The following is a 15621-nucleotide window of genomic DNA, read 5'->3' as shown; positions in this document are numbered from 1 at the left end:
CCCAAAAAGGATGATTTCCATGCCCAAAGGTGGGTTTACAAGTAGCTAATGATATATTACATAGAAGAGAAAGGATGATTGGGGGGGGGGTTAGATCATGGGAAGATTATAGGTAGGAAAGAAGAGTAGTTGTTTGTGGGAGGCATCTAAGAAAAAAATGAGATTTTGTTTGGAACCCAAAGAGTTGAGCTAAGTTTTGTTGTGCGTACTCTTGATGGGCCCAACGTTTAGTGGTGATACCAAGTGTGCTACCAAGTGCTCTGCATTCCACAACTATAGGAGTGGGGGACTGTGAGAGACTACAAAACCTGCTAACATTGAGAGCTATCCAAAAAGTGAAATGGATTACCTAGATTGGTTCTTTGTTATTGGAGGTCTTCAAGTAAACTCTAGATAACCACTCGTTTAAATTATTGTAGAAAGAATTCATGTTTGAGTATTCCTTCCTTCAAAATTTAGTTCAAAGGCAACCTACTGTACTCATAAGACCTTTTCTGATCCTGCCCTACACCAGCCTTCAAGCTATTAGTACATCCCTTGGAAATGACCTTGTATTTACTGTGTACATATTTTGTATATACTTATTAAATCAATCAACAAGCATTTCTTTTTCTTTTTTAAATGATATTTTATTTCCCCTCCAATTACATGTCAAAACTTTTTTTTTAACATTCGTTGTTTTTTTTAAAGTTTTGAGTTCCAAATTCTATCCCTCTCTCTTACCCCCCCGATAGTAAGTAATTTGATATAGGTTATGCATGTGCAATCGTATAAAACATTTTCATATTAGTTATCTTGTGCAGAAATACTCAAACAAAAAAGAGAGAAAAAAACAGTATAAACAATAGTATGCTTTAGTCTATGCAAACAACATCAGTTCTTTCTCTAGAGATGGATAGCATTTTTCAATCATGAGTCCTTTGGGATTGTCTTGGATCATTGTATTGCTGAGAATATTCTTCATCATACAATATTGCTGTTACTGTGTACAATGTTCTCCTGGTTCTGTTCGCTTCACTACACATCAGTTCATGTAAGTCTTTCCAGGTTTTTCTGAAATCATCTTGTTTGTCTTTCTTATAGCACAATAATTTTCTATTACAATCTTATGCCACGGCTTGTCCAGCTATTCCCTAATTGCTGGGCATCCCCTCAATTTCCAGTTCTTAGCTACCACAGAATGATCAACAAGCATCGTTTTAAGGCAGCTGGGGTTAAATGATTTGTCCAGGGTCACATGGCTAGTAAGTGTCAAGTGGTTGGTGTGAGGCCGAATTTGAACTCAGGTCTGCCTGACTTCAGGGCCGGTGCTCTATCCATTGCGCCACCTAGCTGCCCCTCAACAAGCATTTCTTAAGTGCTATGTTCTTGGTACTGTGCTAGAAGGGGAAGGAAATGCAAGGAATAAAAGTATCTCTAATCTCAAGGACTTTACTTTCTAACATATTTACGTATTGTATCCCTTGACAAATATTAAGTTCCTTGAGGACAAGATCTCTTTTATTTTTGTTTTTGTAACCCCAGTAGATTTTTAGGAATTCCTGATAAACAAACAATAACAGAAAGCAACTAAAAGATGAGAATCATCTAGTTTTTTTTCCTCCCCTTCCAGAGCCCAGTGGTATTACTTGAGAATGGTGGTGAATTACAGTTATCCCTTCCACATTGTGGGGGTTAGGGGTGTAGCACTCTCCTGTGATCTGGAAAATCTGTGTAAATTTTTTTGGCTTTCCCTTCATACCAGAGAAGTCTGAATTTTTTCTTTTTTCTTTATGGGGTGTTTATGGTATCTTATTGTAAAATTTGGGTTAAGTATCTCTGTGTTATCTGCTGGCCTTCATGTGGTTTCCGCAAAACTCCCCAAAAATTCCCATTTAATTGCTTATGTTGACCTGTGATATATAGGATTACTGTATTGCTTGGCTAAATTAAAAAAATATAAACATATATTTCTATTTATATATGACATACATGATATATATAGCATATATGTGACATATAATTATATATAAATAGATAATATATTTACATATATGTAATTGACTTCAGAGGAGAATGGTATATAGCAGAAGGAATTGGAGGAAGAAGGATGGGAGGAAACAAACATTTATTAAGCACTTACTGTGTGCCAGGTACTTTACAAATATTATCTCATTTCATCCTCATAATAACCTGGGGGGTGGGTGCTATTACTATCCTCATATTGTGGTTTAGCAAATTGAGGCAGATGAAAGTTAAGTGACTTGCCCAGGGTAACACAGCTAGTAAGTGTCTGAAACTAGACTTGAACTCAGGACTTCTTGACTTCATGTCCTGTACTCTATCCAATATATCACCTAGCTGCCTGAATTGAATTTGAGGGTGATTTAGAGTTTCTTTGGATTTTTGAAGAAAGATAATTATTGAATTTTGGAAGGAGAAATTTGGGAGAATTTGAAGAAAAATTAAGGGAAAATGATTACAGTTGAAGAAAGAAGGGAAAGAAAAGGAGACTTGGAAAATAAATAGCTGGTTAGTAGAATGGTGTTTGAGAACAGGATTTGGATTTTTGGACCATCGTTTGTGCAAGAGAAATGACAAGCTGTTGGCCAGGGATAGTGTGCGCCTAACAAAGGCTGCTTGGATTATATTCCCCTGATATCATGCAAGTCCAATCAACAGAAAAGATTAGGGAGGAGGAAAACTGGCCATTGTGGAAGCATCAAGACCCTGGGACCATTTTATTTTCTCTATTAGAACAAAATGCCAAGTCTATAAGAAATGAAAGGTCATTGGAGGCCCTCTGAGGCCAAACTGCTGACTGAGTACTTACACAGCATGTACTTTTCTATTGTATTATTCCTCTCTTTTATGTGACAACCAATGTTCAGATAAGTTACAAAAATATATCTAAAAACTGCATACTCTGTCCTGATCTTTCCTTTTATGGAATATTGATTGCACTCACCTCTTGTAACTCAGCTGGCCATTGATTTATTTCTATATTTTATGGTGTATATGCTGGATGCAAAATGCTACATTCAGGGCTCCTTTGGCTAAGATGGGGATGTTCTGTCTCTCGGTCTAGTCAACAGGCTTTCCCTTCAATTGCTTGTTCTGCAATTGCTTATATAGTCAATAAAGTGTTTTTGACTGGTTTTTAATCTAAGTGCAGAATGAAGCTCATTTTTTTTTCTATGCCATGTATATTCACCATGCTAGATACAACAGAGCAGTAGTCTTCAAAGTGGGGGCTGGGGTATAATTCTCAGGGTGTTGTAGCCCGACCCAAGGGAATATGTGATTAACCAGGGAGAGGATAGAAAGATGAGTTGTATCTCATTTCCCTCATGATAGCCAATTATGGCGCTTATTTCTAACACAATCACATCTATCCTCATCCCCCAACACTCCTCCACTGTGCTCCTTCCTTCTGCTGTGCAATCCCAATCTCCCCACTTCTACAATTATAACCCAAACATCACCCAGTCACTAAGAAGTGGCAGCTGCTTCTCAAAGCCGTCGAGATCAGCATATGGCTGTAAATTTCTACCCGGTTTGAAAGTAAGCTCCTTGATAGAAGGGTCTTTTTTTTTTTTTTAATCTTTCTGTGTATGTTCAGCACCTAGCACAGTGACTGGCACATTGTAGATACTTAATTAATGCCTGTTGATTGACTGAGGCCTGGAGGGATCCTGGAATCATAAGATAATAAGGGAAGGGGTCTCCGAGGCTATTTTGTCCACCCTCTTTATTTTATAGTTGAGAAAACGGAGGCCTAGGGAGGTTAAGAAACAGGTAGCAGCTGTAAAGGTCTATCCGTATTGGGTCTGACTTATTCCCTCACGGGCACAGGAAATTTTTTTGGAACCCAACTAGCGACTTTGGAATTTATAGTCTTCCCAGGCTAGGAAGATACAGAACTATCGCATGGTTTGAACTGGAGGGTAGAGTTATGGCAGCCTGGGAAGTTTTTAAACTGGTTTACAAAGGGATGATGAGAACTTAGCTACAACAGTGGGATTCGGGAAGACGACAAACATTTATTAAGTACTTATTGTGTGAGGCAGCTAGATGGCTGGGTAGATTAAGGGCAGGGCCTGGAATCAGGAAGACTGGAATTAAAATCTGGCCTCAGACACTCACTAGCTGTGTGACCCTGGACAAGTCAGCTTTAATCTACTGGAGAAGGAAATGGCAAACTACTCTAATATCTTTGCCAAGAAAACCCCATGGACAGTATTAGTGTGCTATGGTCAAGAAGAGTCAAACACAATTGAACAATAACAACAATATGTCAAGCACTTTGCTAAGCAAAGTGGGGATAAAAATATAAGCAAAGAAAAAGACAGTCCCTGCCCTCAAGGAGATTATAATCTAATTGGGGAAGACAAAAATAAAAAGGCATAAAAAAGAGGGAGAAGGTACCTAGATGGGAGCATGTTGATGAAATCTGGGAGTCAGAAGTACCCTGGCAGAGGAATGAAGAATGGCTGGCCTCAGGATCCCCAAAATGGAGGCCCCAGAAGGAACTTGCCAAGGAGAAAAAGGCACCAGCATGGTGGAAGAATGTTCTAGGGTTAGAATGCTGAAGGAGTTGAGGAAAGTTCCAGGGTGAGAAGGCAGCTGAGTAATGGTGGCAGTCCAGCTAGAAGCACAGCTGGGAGGACAGATGCAGAAGCAAGAGCTTCAGCAGCAAAGGAAAATGCTTGGCGTGAAGACTGACTGTCGGCATTGAATGGCTGGAGCCTCATCTTTTTAGGCTTTTTTTTTTTTTGGTGGGGCAATTGGAGTTAAGTGACCTGCCCAGAGTCACACAGCTAGTGAGTGTTATGTGTCTGAGGCCAGATTTGAACTCAGATCCTCCTGACTCCAGGGGCGGTGCTCTAGGAGTCTCATCTTTTGTTCATGTTTCTCATTGAAATAATCTGGCTGAGAGGGGACTGAACTGCCTTTCCCTAAAAGAACACTGAAATGTGGTTAGTTGCCTTACTCCCCTTCCCCCTTCTGATTTATTACCCAACTAAAGGCAAGAATCTTTATTGTTTACCTATTAAAAAAATATTGTGTTGAAGCTTTTAGTAGTATTTTAAAACCAGAGATTAACTCTGACCTAGCAGATAGAAAGTATTCTGGCCCGGGGTTCTGAATTTTTATGATTTCTTATTTTTTAAAAATGTTTTTATTGCTATTTGCTGTTTCTTATATCACCATATAATAAACAGTACTTTTTGGATAGGAAAAGGAAGAAAAAAGATCAGCACAGCTGATTGATACATTGAAAAAATCCAAAACCATGTGCAATGTGTAATATTTATGGACCTCCCACCTACATGAAGGGGTAGGTCAGGGGTATCTACTCATATATATATTCATTGAAGTTCCATTCTGTCCATAATGCCCTCTGCCCACCTCTTCATTGTTACCTCTACCAGATTTCCGCCTTTACCCCTGTCTCCTTGTATACTTTTAGAATGAAGTCTCTTACTAATCTCTTTGTTGTCATTTTGTTGTTCTTACTGGACTTGCCTGCTTCATTTATTTACTCTTCCTGCATTTCTGTTGTTTGAAGTGTTCAAGAGGCAAATAATGTTTTCAGTGTTGGTTTTCTTCCTAAAAATGCTTCAAATTTTTCCCTATTATTGAACATCCATCTCTTGTCCGGTATAGATAAGTGCAGATTTTCAGGATAGGTCACCATGGACTACATCCTAAGCTCCATTGCTTTTTGGAACACATTGTTCCATTCTCTCTTCCTTTTTCTAGAGGATGAGATGTAGTTTTGTGTTATTCAATTGTTCTTTCCTTTGTATTTGAAGGTCTTTCTCCCGATGGCTTGCAGAATCTATTTCTTAATTGACTTATTAAATTTAATCATGTGTCTTGGAGTTTGCAGCCTTGGGTTTTTTCTCTTGAGGTGATCTGTGAATTCTTTCAATTGGAATTTCATTGTATATGTTCAGAAGTTTTAGGCAGTTCTCTTCTATTGTTTCTTTCATTATGGTATTAATTTTTTTTTCTTGTCGTTTTCTTCTGGGAGATGTATGGTACTTAGGTTGTCTCTGTGTATCCTGTCTTGGAGTTCAGTATGTTTTGTTTGCATAGTGGGTGTATTTTCTTTTGATGTTGTAGTCTTGCTTCTCTTATTCTGAATTATTTTTCACTTTCTTAAGCTCTCAAATTTACATCCCAATTTATTATTTTCTCTTGTTACTTTGGTGAGACTTGCCATTGCAGATTCAAGTTTTTCTTTCTTGTTCAATGTTTTTGTTGTGCAGGGCATAAATCCTGCTCTTATACTTTTTATTTCTCTTTTAAACCACTCAGGAATAGCATGTTGTGTTTACATGTTCTCCTCAAATTCCACAGGGTCCTGTCTCATTAAGTGCTGGATTATTTTTCTTTATTTGGTCGTATTTATTCACGGATACATAAACTCACTTACTAGATCTGGAGGCCATTATTTCCTTCTGCTGTTACTGTTTTTCATGTTGATTTATCTGTTAATGTTCAAGGTCTTTGCATTTTCTTTTTCTTGAAATCTTTGGTACTTTTAGTTTCTCCCCCACTTTATTTTCCTTATCACTCACTCCTTGTCTCCCTCCCTTCTGGTTGTGATTTCCTTTAGAACTAAATTCCAAAGTGTTTTAGCCTCTTTCCACACTGAGCAATTCAAGGTTCAACACCCTAGGCCTCTGCCCCAGTTGACTTTTGAATGGTCAGAGTAGCGCTAGCTGGATGTTGTGTTCTTTCCTTCAGACTCAGTAGAGTGCTGCAGAAGCACCCTACCCCCAACCCCTGCCTACCTGCAACTCATGGTGTCCTATCCTGGCCACCTGTCCCACTGCCCCTGATTCTCTGTTCTCTGGTCCAGCACCAGCAGTTCAGAGCCTGTCTTCCCCAGACCTTTGCATTCTGGTGCTTTGCAGGTTGCCACCACCATCAGTGTGGCTTTTACTTCTGAAGGGCTATGACCCAGCTGACTACCAATCCGGGGTCTTGCAGCACTGGAAAGAGGAAGGGATGGGGACCAAGGGTACCGAAGTGGGTTTTTATGTAAGCCTGTGTTGTGTCCTTGGGTCTATTAGCCCAGTCTTGCTTCTAGTAGCATGGGAGGTGGGGGAGGGGTGTGGAGTGAGCACAGGATCAATGAGTACCAATTTCTGGTTTTGGGTTTTTTTTTAAACCTTTTGGATTCAGGGTGTCCTGGACCATGGAGACCACTAAAATGGCTTTATCTTTGGCACATAATTTCTGATTTGGAGAGATTTGAGAGATCATCAGAATTGGAGAAAATACCAAGTCCACCACCTTGTTGCTCATGTGATCTTATGATTTCTTATTAATAAACTGTATTTCTTTTTTTTTTTTTTTGGTTAGGCAATGGGGTTAAGTGACTTGCTCAGGGTCACACAGCTAGTAAGTGTTATGTGTCTGAGGCCATATTTGAACTCAGGTCCTTCAGAATCCAGGGCTGGTGCTCTATCCACTGGACCACTTAGCTGCCCCGTAAACTGTATTTCTTAAGCTCCTAAAAGGGTAGAGAAAGGAAACTATGTGAACCTGGGGTTTACTTTGCTCCTAGACTAAATTCTGGGGCTGATCCCTTTGCAGCCAGTCTGGGTCCCTTTAAATGAATGCTGGTGCTTGAGGAAAGACTCTGAAGCCTGGCCTTATTGAGGAGAAAAAGGAGAAGGTGAAAGGGAATAGAGGGAAGTGACCATAGCAGAGGTCATATGCAAAAGCTAACTCCTTGGGAGGAGATAGATGTGGTATGGGAAGATCAGCCTCTCCTCTGAGTTTAGAGGAAAGAAAATCCTCCTTAGACATATCCTGCCCTTCAAAGACACTTCTGCTGGTGTCTTCTCCCCCCCCCCAAAGAATTACAAAGCTACGTTTAATACTTTGGGGTAAGCCCTGTAGGAATAAAAAAAAATACTGGGAGAGGGTTGCCTCCTACCCCCAGGAATGTCCTGGAGGACAGAAAGGCTGACTAGAGGGAAGGATGCACAGAGAGAGCTCACTGCAGACCCAAGGTGAAGGGAAGATCATCAGTTCTGGGACTTGTGAGATGTGCTTCCAGGCACATGGTTGATAAGCAAGAGAGATGGGCATGAGCTATAGAGTTACTTGGGCTCTTCTTTCTTTTCATTGGCCTTTTGGTTGCATAAGCATCGGTCAGTCAGTCAATAAGCATCTATTAGGATTATGCTGTTGAGATACAAAGAATGGTCAAAGCAATCCCTGCTTTCAAAGAACTAACATTCTCTGGGGGAGACAACATGGAAATAGCTGGGTACCGGCAAGATCCATACAGAACAGACTTTAGCAGCTGGCCTGGGGCGCTGGGGAAGATCTTCTGTAGAGGGTGGCACTTGAGCTAAGTTCTGAAGAAAGCTGGGGATTCTAAGAAGTAGAAGTGAGGAAAGAGAGCTTTCTAGATACTGGGACAGCCACAAGAAGGTACGGAAACCTGAAGTGTTGTGTTCAAGGAACAGAAAGGAGGCCAATATAGGTGGATTACAGGGTATGTGGAAGGGGCTGGGTTGTAAAGAGCTTTAAAAGCAAAGCAGTGGATTTTATGTTTGTTCCTGGAGGCAATAGGGGGCCACTGAAGTTTATTGAGTAGGGGGATGACATGATCAGATCTGTGTTTTAGGAAGATCACTTTAGTAGCTGAGGATCAACTAAAGTGAGGTGAGACCTATCTCAAGGTTATTGGAATATCCAGGCTTGAGATTATGAGGTCCTACACCAGGGTAATGGGTGCAGCAGAAAAGAAAAGGAGATATGTAGGAGACATGAGAAGAAGAAAAGACATGTTTTGGCAATGGAGTGGATATGTGGGGTGAGTGACAGCGAGCCATCAAGGAGGACATCCTGGCTGTGAGTCTGGGTGACTAGGAAGGTGGCGGTGCCCATGACAGTGATAAGGAAGTTCAGATAATGGGAAAATGGGAGTTCTTTTTGAATATGTTGACTTTGAGATCTTTATTGGATGTAATATAATAATAATAATAACTAGTTTTGATATAATACTTTAGGGTTTGCAAAGCATTTTATATAAGTTATTTCATTTGATTCTCACAACAACCCTGTGGGGTAGGTGCTATTATTATCCCCATTTTACAAATGAGAAAACTGAGGCTGGGAGAATTTAAGTTACTTTATAAAGTCATATAGCTAGCAAATGTCTGAAGTAAGATTCAAACACAGGACCTCCTGACTCCCAAGTTCAGCACTCTGTTTACAGTGTTGCCCATTTGCCTAAACACTGAGTTCAAAATTTGCAATAATTGACAGTTGGTGATAATGGGCCTGCAGCTTGGAAGAGAGAGTAGGGGTCAGAGATGAGATTTGAACTGAATGTCTTCTATCACACCAGTTATAAGTATCTTAAGAGGGAGAGTGGCACCCTGTCATTGCCTGTACCAATAATAAGAATTTAGAATATTTTCAGAGCATCTGGAAGCTCATCCAATGCCAGCTTTTCAGGGAATTATTTTTTCAAGTAGGTTCAACTTCTTATAACTTACAGAAATCATATTCTAGAAATTCTGTTATATTCTAGAATGTGGCAATCTTTGGGCAGAAATGCTCTCGTGAAGATCAGAGTTTGGACAATTTGTTGATTAACTACTACAAGACCTACTCCATCTGATCCATTAATGCCTCATCTTGGATCTCCAAGTCAACATAAAACTTGCAGTTGAGGGACAGTCAGTCTGACTCTTGCCCTTCTGGATATAGCTGTAGATTTCTCCTGGCCAGGATGATGGGGAGATTTTTTTTTTCTTGACCTCTGCTTTGACAGGCTAGTAGTAGGTCTTAGGGACCTGTAGCTGCCAAGGCCATGAGTGTGACATGATATTTGCTGTTATTTCAAGTCCAGTTATCTTGGATCTTGGACCCTGTGGGGAAGCGGGGAGTTTTGTTGCAATTCTTCCCATCGCTCCTCTTTTTCTGGGAGGCAGTAATTCTGGGCATCATTGTGTCACTTTTGTGTGATACATCGAAATGTATGATAACATTTTGACAGACACAAACATCCTGATCAAATTGCTCACATCCAGAATTCCAATCCCATTTTAAAAAATTAATTTATTTTGATTTATCAACAATCATTTCCATATGCTTTTGAATTTAAAATTTTTCTCCCCCTTCCTCACCACCACCCTACCCAAGATGGTGCACAATCTGATATAGGCTATACATATACATTCCTATTAAACATATTTTCACATGAGTGATGTTATAAGTAAGAATTAGAACCAATAGGAGGAACCACCAGAAAGAGGAAACAAAACTCAACAGAAGAGAAAAAAATAGCAAATAGTATGCTTTGATCTGCATTCAAATTCCATAGTCCTTTCTTTGGATGTGGATAGCATTTTCCATCATGAGGCCTTTGGAGATGTCTTAGATCCTTGTTCAAATCCCATTTTTTGATGCTTACTATCTTTGATGCTTAATGTCCCTGCGCCTCAGTTTCCCCAAAAGTAAAATAAGGGGGTTGGATCAGATAGCCTTTGAGGCCCTTTATAACTCTAGTTCTCTGATCCTAAGCTCCCTGGTGCTAGACCCCACACCACTGCCAAGGCTTTCCACCTATTCCTACAAGAAATTTTTTTGCTCTGTAGTCTTCCCTCTCATATCACTTCCCAATAAGATTACCAGGTTTGTTTCCCATTTCTGGATGGCACTGTTCATAGTCTTCCAAGGAAAGATTTACTTTTTCAAGGAATATCATGCCTAATCTGATGAGTAGACAGAGCTGTATCTCCTCCATCAATATGGCTGGATCACCCTATCGCATACTGTGGCATTCTGTTCTAATTCCTCAGGTCACTTGTCCACACATAATGTGTCCTTTCTTGTGAACTATGTCATCCATCTGTAGCTTTTCTTAGCACTTATCCTACCCTACATACAAAACCCTTCAAGAGTGATAACAGCAAGCAAGTAGGAGGCTGATCCAATCCAAGTACAATGCAACCCATGAACAGTCTGTACAAATAGGTTTGCTCTCTCTTCTATACATCCACTTGTCCCTGTGACAATGGATTCATTTCAGCCCTGAACTACAGACACCAAATCTTTGCCCCCTACCAGTAATTGTGTGAAAAAAGAGCAATATATAATCTAGGAGATCCTAGACTCACAAAGGTAATGCTTTGAAGTATTACCTCCTCTACTTAGTAGGGTATGGCATGGACCCAAGGAGAGAACATGAAAGTTATGTTCAATGTGCAATCCTAGGTATATCCCATGAAGAGAAGAGGAAGGACCTGTGGTAATGTACATCTCAGGATGCTCTGGGACACCTTTTTAGGCACAATTATGTGGGCATGCTCTTTAAAGGCCTTCTTTTTAAAAAAATTTTATTAATTTATTTTTATTTATCAACAATCTCTTCCATAAGCTTTTGAGTTTTGAATTTTTCTCTCCCTCCTTTCCTCCTCCCTCCCCAAGATGGTGCGTAATCTGACATAGGCTATACATATGCATTCTAAAGGCCTTCTTCCACCAATGTTATCCTGAAAAGCTACAGTCTTGAGCCCCAAGTAAATGATTGAGGGTTTAGGATGGTGTCCCATGCCATGACAGAACCAATTTGACATACTAAGGCCACATCCAAGCAACATGTGAAGAGCAAGTGTGGTCATGACACTGCTAGCTTGTAGGAGTTTCTCTCTCTCTCTCTCTCTCATGCTCGTGCATGTGTGTGTGTGTGTGTGTGTGGTGTATTCAGAGAGACAGAGACTTCCCCATGGGGAGTAGGGTAGTTACAGGATCATAGATTTAAAGCCACCCAGGGTCAAATACCTGGTAAATGGCTGAGCCAGGATTCAAACTCAAGTCATTTAAACTACCACATGACCCATGTCTCTCGTTCCCTCTTGTAGTATGTCCACCTTACCTCTGAGCTCACTTTCCCAGCTTTATACACTGTTGTTTCATTCTCCAAATCCTGCCTCCCATCTCATCCACTGAATGTGACAAATCTGGGGAACTTTAACTTTGGCCTCTGTTGAGTGCTGCTTCAGTCTGGACATCTCTCTGACCTTGGATCCCTGGTGATTCCTCTTAATCACCCCACCCACTGGCTAAATTTCCTAGAGTGGGCTGGGATAGGACAGCTTTTGCTTTCTTCTTCTCTGACTGTTGCTTATCTCTTAGAGTCAGCTTGGGGAGGTCATTCTCCATAAACTACAGATAAAAGGCCAGCTTGTCATGCTGCTGACAATGGTATTTGGAGGATTCCTTTCTTTCCCCTAGGGAACCTTGGCTGGCATTGAAAGAAGATGGTTAGCAGTCTTGTGCTTTGTGGCATCCTTACCATTCAAGTGGGGAGCAAGATAGCCCCTGGTGACTGAGGCCCAGAAAGAGGGGAAATGTGAGAAGCTAAACATTCTTTTCTCTGCCCAATAGTATAAGCTAGAGCTGTGTGAAAGAGTCCCTTGAAAGCCAGAGAGCAGACCAGACTGCCACCCATGACAAAGAATGAGGTAACTGAGAACTATTCTTTGGTGAGAGTTTTCTTTTTCTTTCCTTACTTTCTAAGTAAGGCAGAATGATGGCTATCCTGATGCCCATCCTTTAAATCACACACACACACACACACACACACACACACACACACACACACACACTTGCAGGTTCTTTAATGAATACAAATTTTTAAAATAATCTGTTACAAAGTTTTGGAAATTATTTATTTTAATTCTAAGGCGATGAGAAAGAAGAGGAAGAATATATTAATTTGTGGATGATTATGCTTATCTATACAAAACTGCAAAAATGAGAAATTGAGCTAGATTTTTAAACATAGTGTTGGCACATCACTGAATTTAAATTTATTGCTGATTTGTGCCTTTTTATTACTAAAAGGCATTTAGTGTTAGAGACTATGAGAGACATTTAGTAACAAGATCAAGGGAAGGAGAATGAGTCTCTAAATTTGCTGTAACACATTGCTCCAAATTCAAACTTGGCTTTATTCTGAGGGTCACCAAATCACAGTATCTCAGAGTAGAAAGGGATCTCAGAGGTCATCTTGTCCCATCTGTACTTTCACAAGAATTCCCTCTATAATATTACTGACAGTCATCCAGTCTCCACTTAAAGGCCTTCAAAAAGGGGGAACACATTATTTCCGGAGGCAGTCTGTGCCTCTCTTCTGTACTGGTTAGCTGTACTGGTTACCATTAATTGTAATAACAAAACAAAACAGAAAGAGGAAAAAAGTAGTTCAGTAAAACCAACCCTTACACTTCAACAGTGTTTGATGGTATGTGCAATATTTCACGCTCATAATTCCCTACTTCTGCAATGGGAGGAGAGAGGTGCATTCTCTCAACTCTTCTCCAGAGACAGTCTTCTTGGTCATTATACATGGAATTAAAAAAAAATTTTATTTACATTGTTGTCATTGTGTATATTTATTTCCTGTTTCTGCTTCCTTTATTCTCTCAGTTCATATAAGTCTTTTTATGCTTCTCTGAATTCTCCGTATTGTTCATTGGGATGAAGTCATACTCTCCTCCCCATCTAGGGTCCTCAAGAGCAGAGTTGGCTCTAGGGTAAAATATGAAATGAAGAAAGTTTCAGTCTTCTACATTGTTTGACCTTTCATCCCTTTAGTGGTACCACCATCCTCTTCCATGTGCTCCAATGACCTATTTTCTCTAGCTTCTCCTTCCTAACCTCCCATAAAAAGTCTTTTCAGCTAGTTGTCTTGTTGGAAATGATTTGATAAACTTTATCAAAAAATTTACATAGATAAAGATATTTTGTATAATCATACTAATCCTACGTTCATGTACAATTGTTTAGGGTGCAAAGATTTACTAAAGAACAAAAGAATGAATCTCTATGGTTGTTTTTTAGGTGTATAACCTTAAAATCACGCATGAGAAGATACCTGCTTATTGTACATACAAAATGTACCTCTCCCCTACCAATTAGCATATGCATTTTCTCAGTGTTCCTCTGAAGGCAGTGTCTTCTGACTTTCCATTCTGAGCTGAAGGAGTGACTGTAATGGTGAGGATATCAGACCAGATGTGAGAGGAGGACACCATGGTAGGCCAGCAGGGGGTTTTCACAAGATTGGGTGGTTTTGGCATCCAGTGGAGGGCAAAAATTAAAGCTTTCCATTAAAAAATTAGAATGGCAGTGTATTGTAGTAGAAGGAGCCTTGGACTATTCAATTCAAATAAGGATGTTTATTGAATTAAAATGAATTAAATAGACGGGTAGTATGTGATAGTGGAAAAAAAAATAGCTGCGTTATCAGAAGATAACTCCATACTGGGCTGGGTCAATGGTACTTCAAACTAGCTGAGAATAAATTAATGGTCAATCAGTAGTTAGTGAATAAATATTTGTTAAGCACCCATTGTGTGCCATATACTGTGCTATATTATGAGGATACATAGGAAGGCAAAAAGTAGCACCTGTTCTAAAGGAGCTCACAGTTAACGAGGGAGACAAAATGCAAACAGCTCTTTACAAACAAGATCCATATATGTTATATTTGTATGCATATGTACATGCACACACATTGAAAAGGGTCAGAAAAGGCTTCTACTAGGAGGTGGGATTTTATTGAGGACTTGAAGGAAGCCAGGAACATTAGGAGGCAGAGATGATGAGGGAGAGAATTCTAAGCATGGAGGACAGTCAGTGAAGGTCAGACCTGATTGGAGGAAGGGCTGAATGTGGAGTGCCCAATGGAGTTAGTGACAGTTAGGCTGGGGGTTATAAACACCAAGAAACATACCTTTTGGGTGTGGAGGATGCTGAGAAGTACAGCTGATGAGAATTCCAAAGTTTTGAATTATTGCTAGATCTATGAGAGGCAAAAGAGGGGAAGAGGGGTCTGAGTGGGGTTTCTCTGAACAACAGAGGTTATAGCATCTGGTTATGGGGAAATGGCTTTTACTTAGCTCATTGACCCAATGGTCTGAAGCCAGGGTGGGGAACCTGCAGCCTGGAGGCCACATGTGGCCTTCTAGGTCCTTGGATGCAGCCTTTTGATTGAATCCAAGTTTTACAGAACAAATCCTTTTATCTTTTTTGTTTGTTTGTTTGTTTGTTTTTTTAGGCAATTGGGGTTAAATTACCTCCCCAGTGTCCCACAGCTAGTAAGTGTTATGTCTGAGGCTGGATTTGAACTCAGACCCTCCTGACTCCAGGGTTCGTGCTCTATCCACTGCGCCACCTAGCTGCCCCTACAAATCCTTTTATTAAGGGGATTTGTTCTGTGAAGTTTGGATTCAGTCAAAGGGCCACACTTGAGGACCTAGAGGGCCACATGTGGTTCTCCATCCCTGACAGCTTCCTTTGTAGGAGTGCTGGCCCCACCCCAGAGGGCAGAACTAGAAATATTGAATGGAAGTTGCCAAGAGGCAGGTTTAGACTTGAAAAACTTTCCAATAATTCACGCTATCCAGATTAGAATGGGTTATATCAGGAGGCAGTGATTTCCCTATACTTGAAGTTTTCAAATCAACTCTGGATGAACACTTGGGCATGTTATAGAGCAGGGATTTTTAACCTGGGAGGCTTGAACTTTCAAAAAAATGTTTTTTATAATTGTATATCTTTGAGGCTTTACTTGTAGATGTTTTCAGGTCA

This window comes from Phascolarctos cinereus, unplaced genomic scaffold (assembly GCF_003287225.1).
Source record: "Phascolarctos cinereus isolate Bilbo 61053 unplaced genomic scaffold, phaCin_HiC Scaffold_4;HRSCAF=312, whole genome shotgun sequence".
Taxonomy (NCBI): domain Eukaryota; kingdom Metazoa; phylum Chordata; class Mammalia; order Diprotodontia; family Phascolarctidae; genus Phascolarctos; species Phascolarctos cinereus.
The sequence above is the reverse complement of the archived record's forward strand: the minus strand, read 5'-3'. Positions refer to the sequence as shown.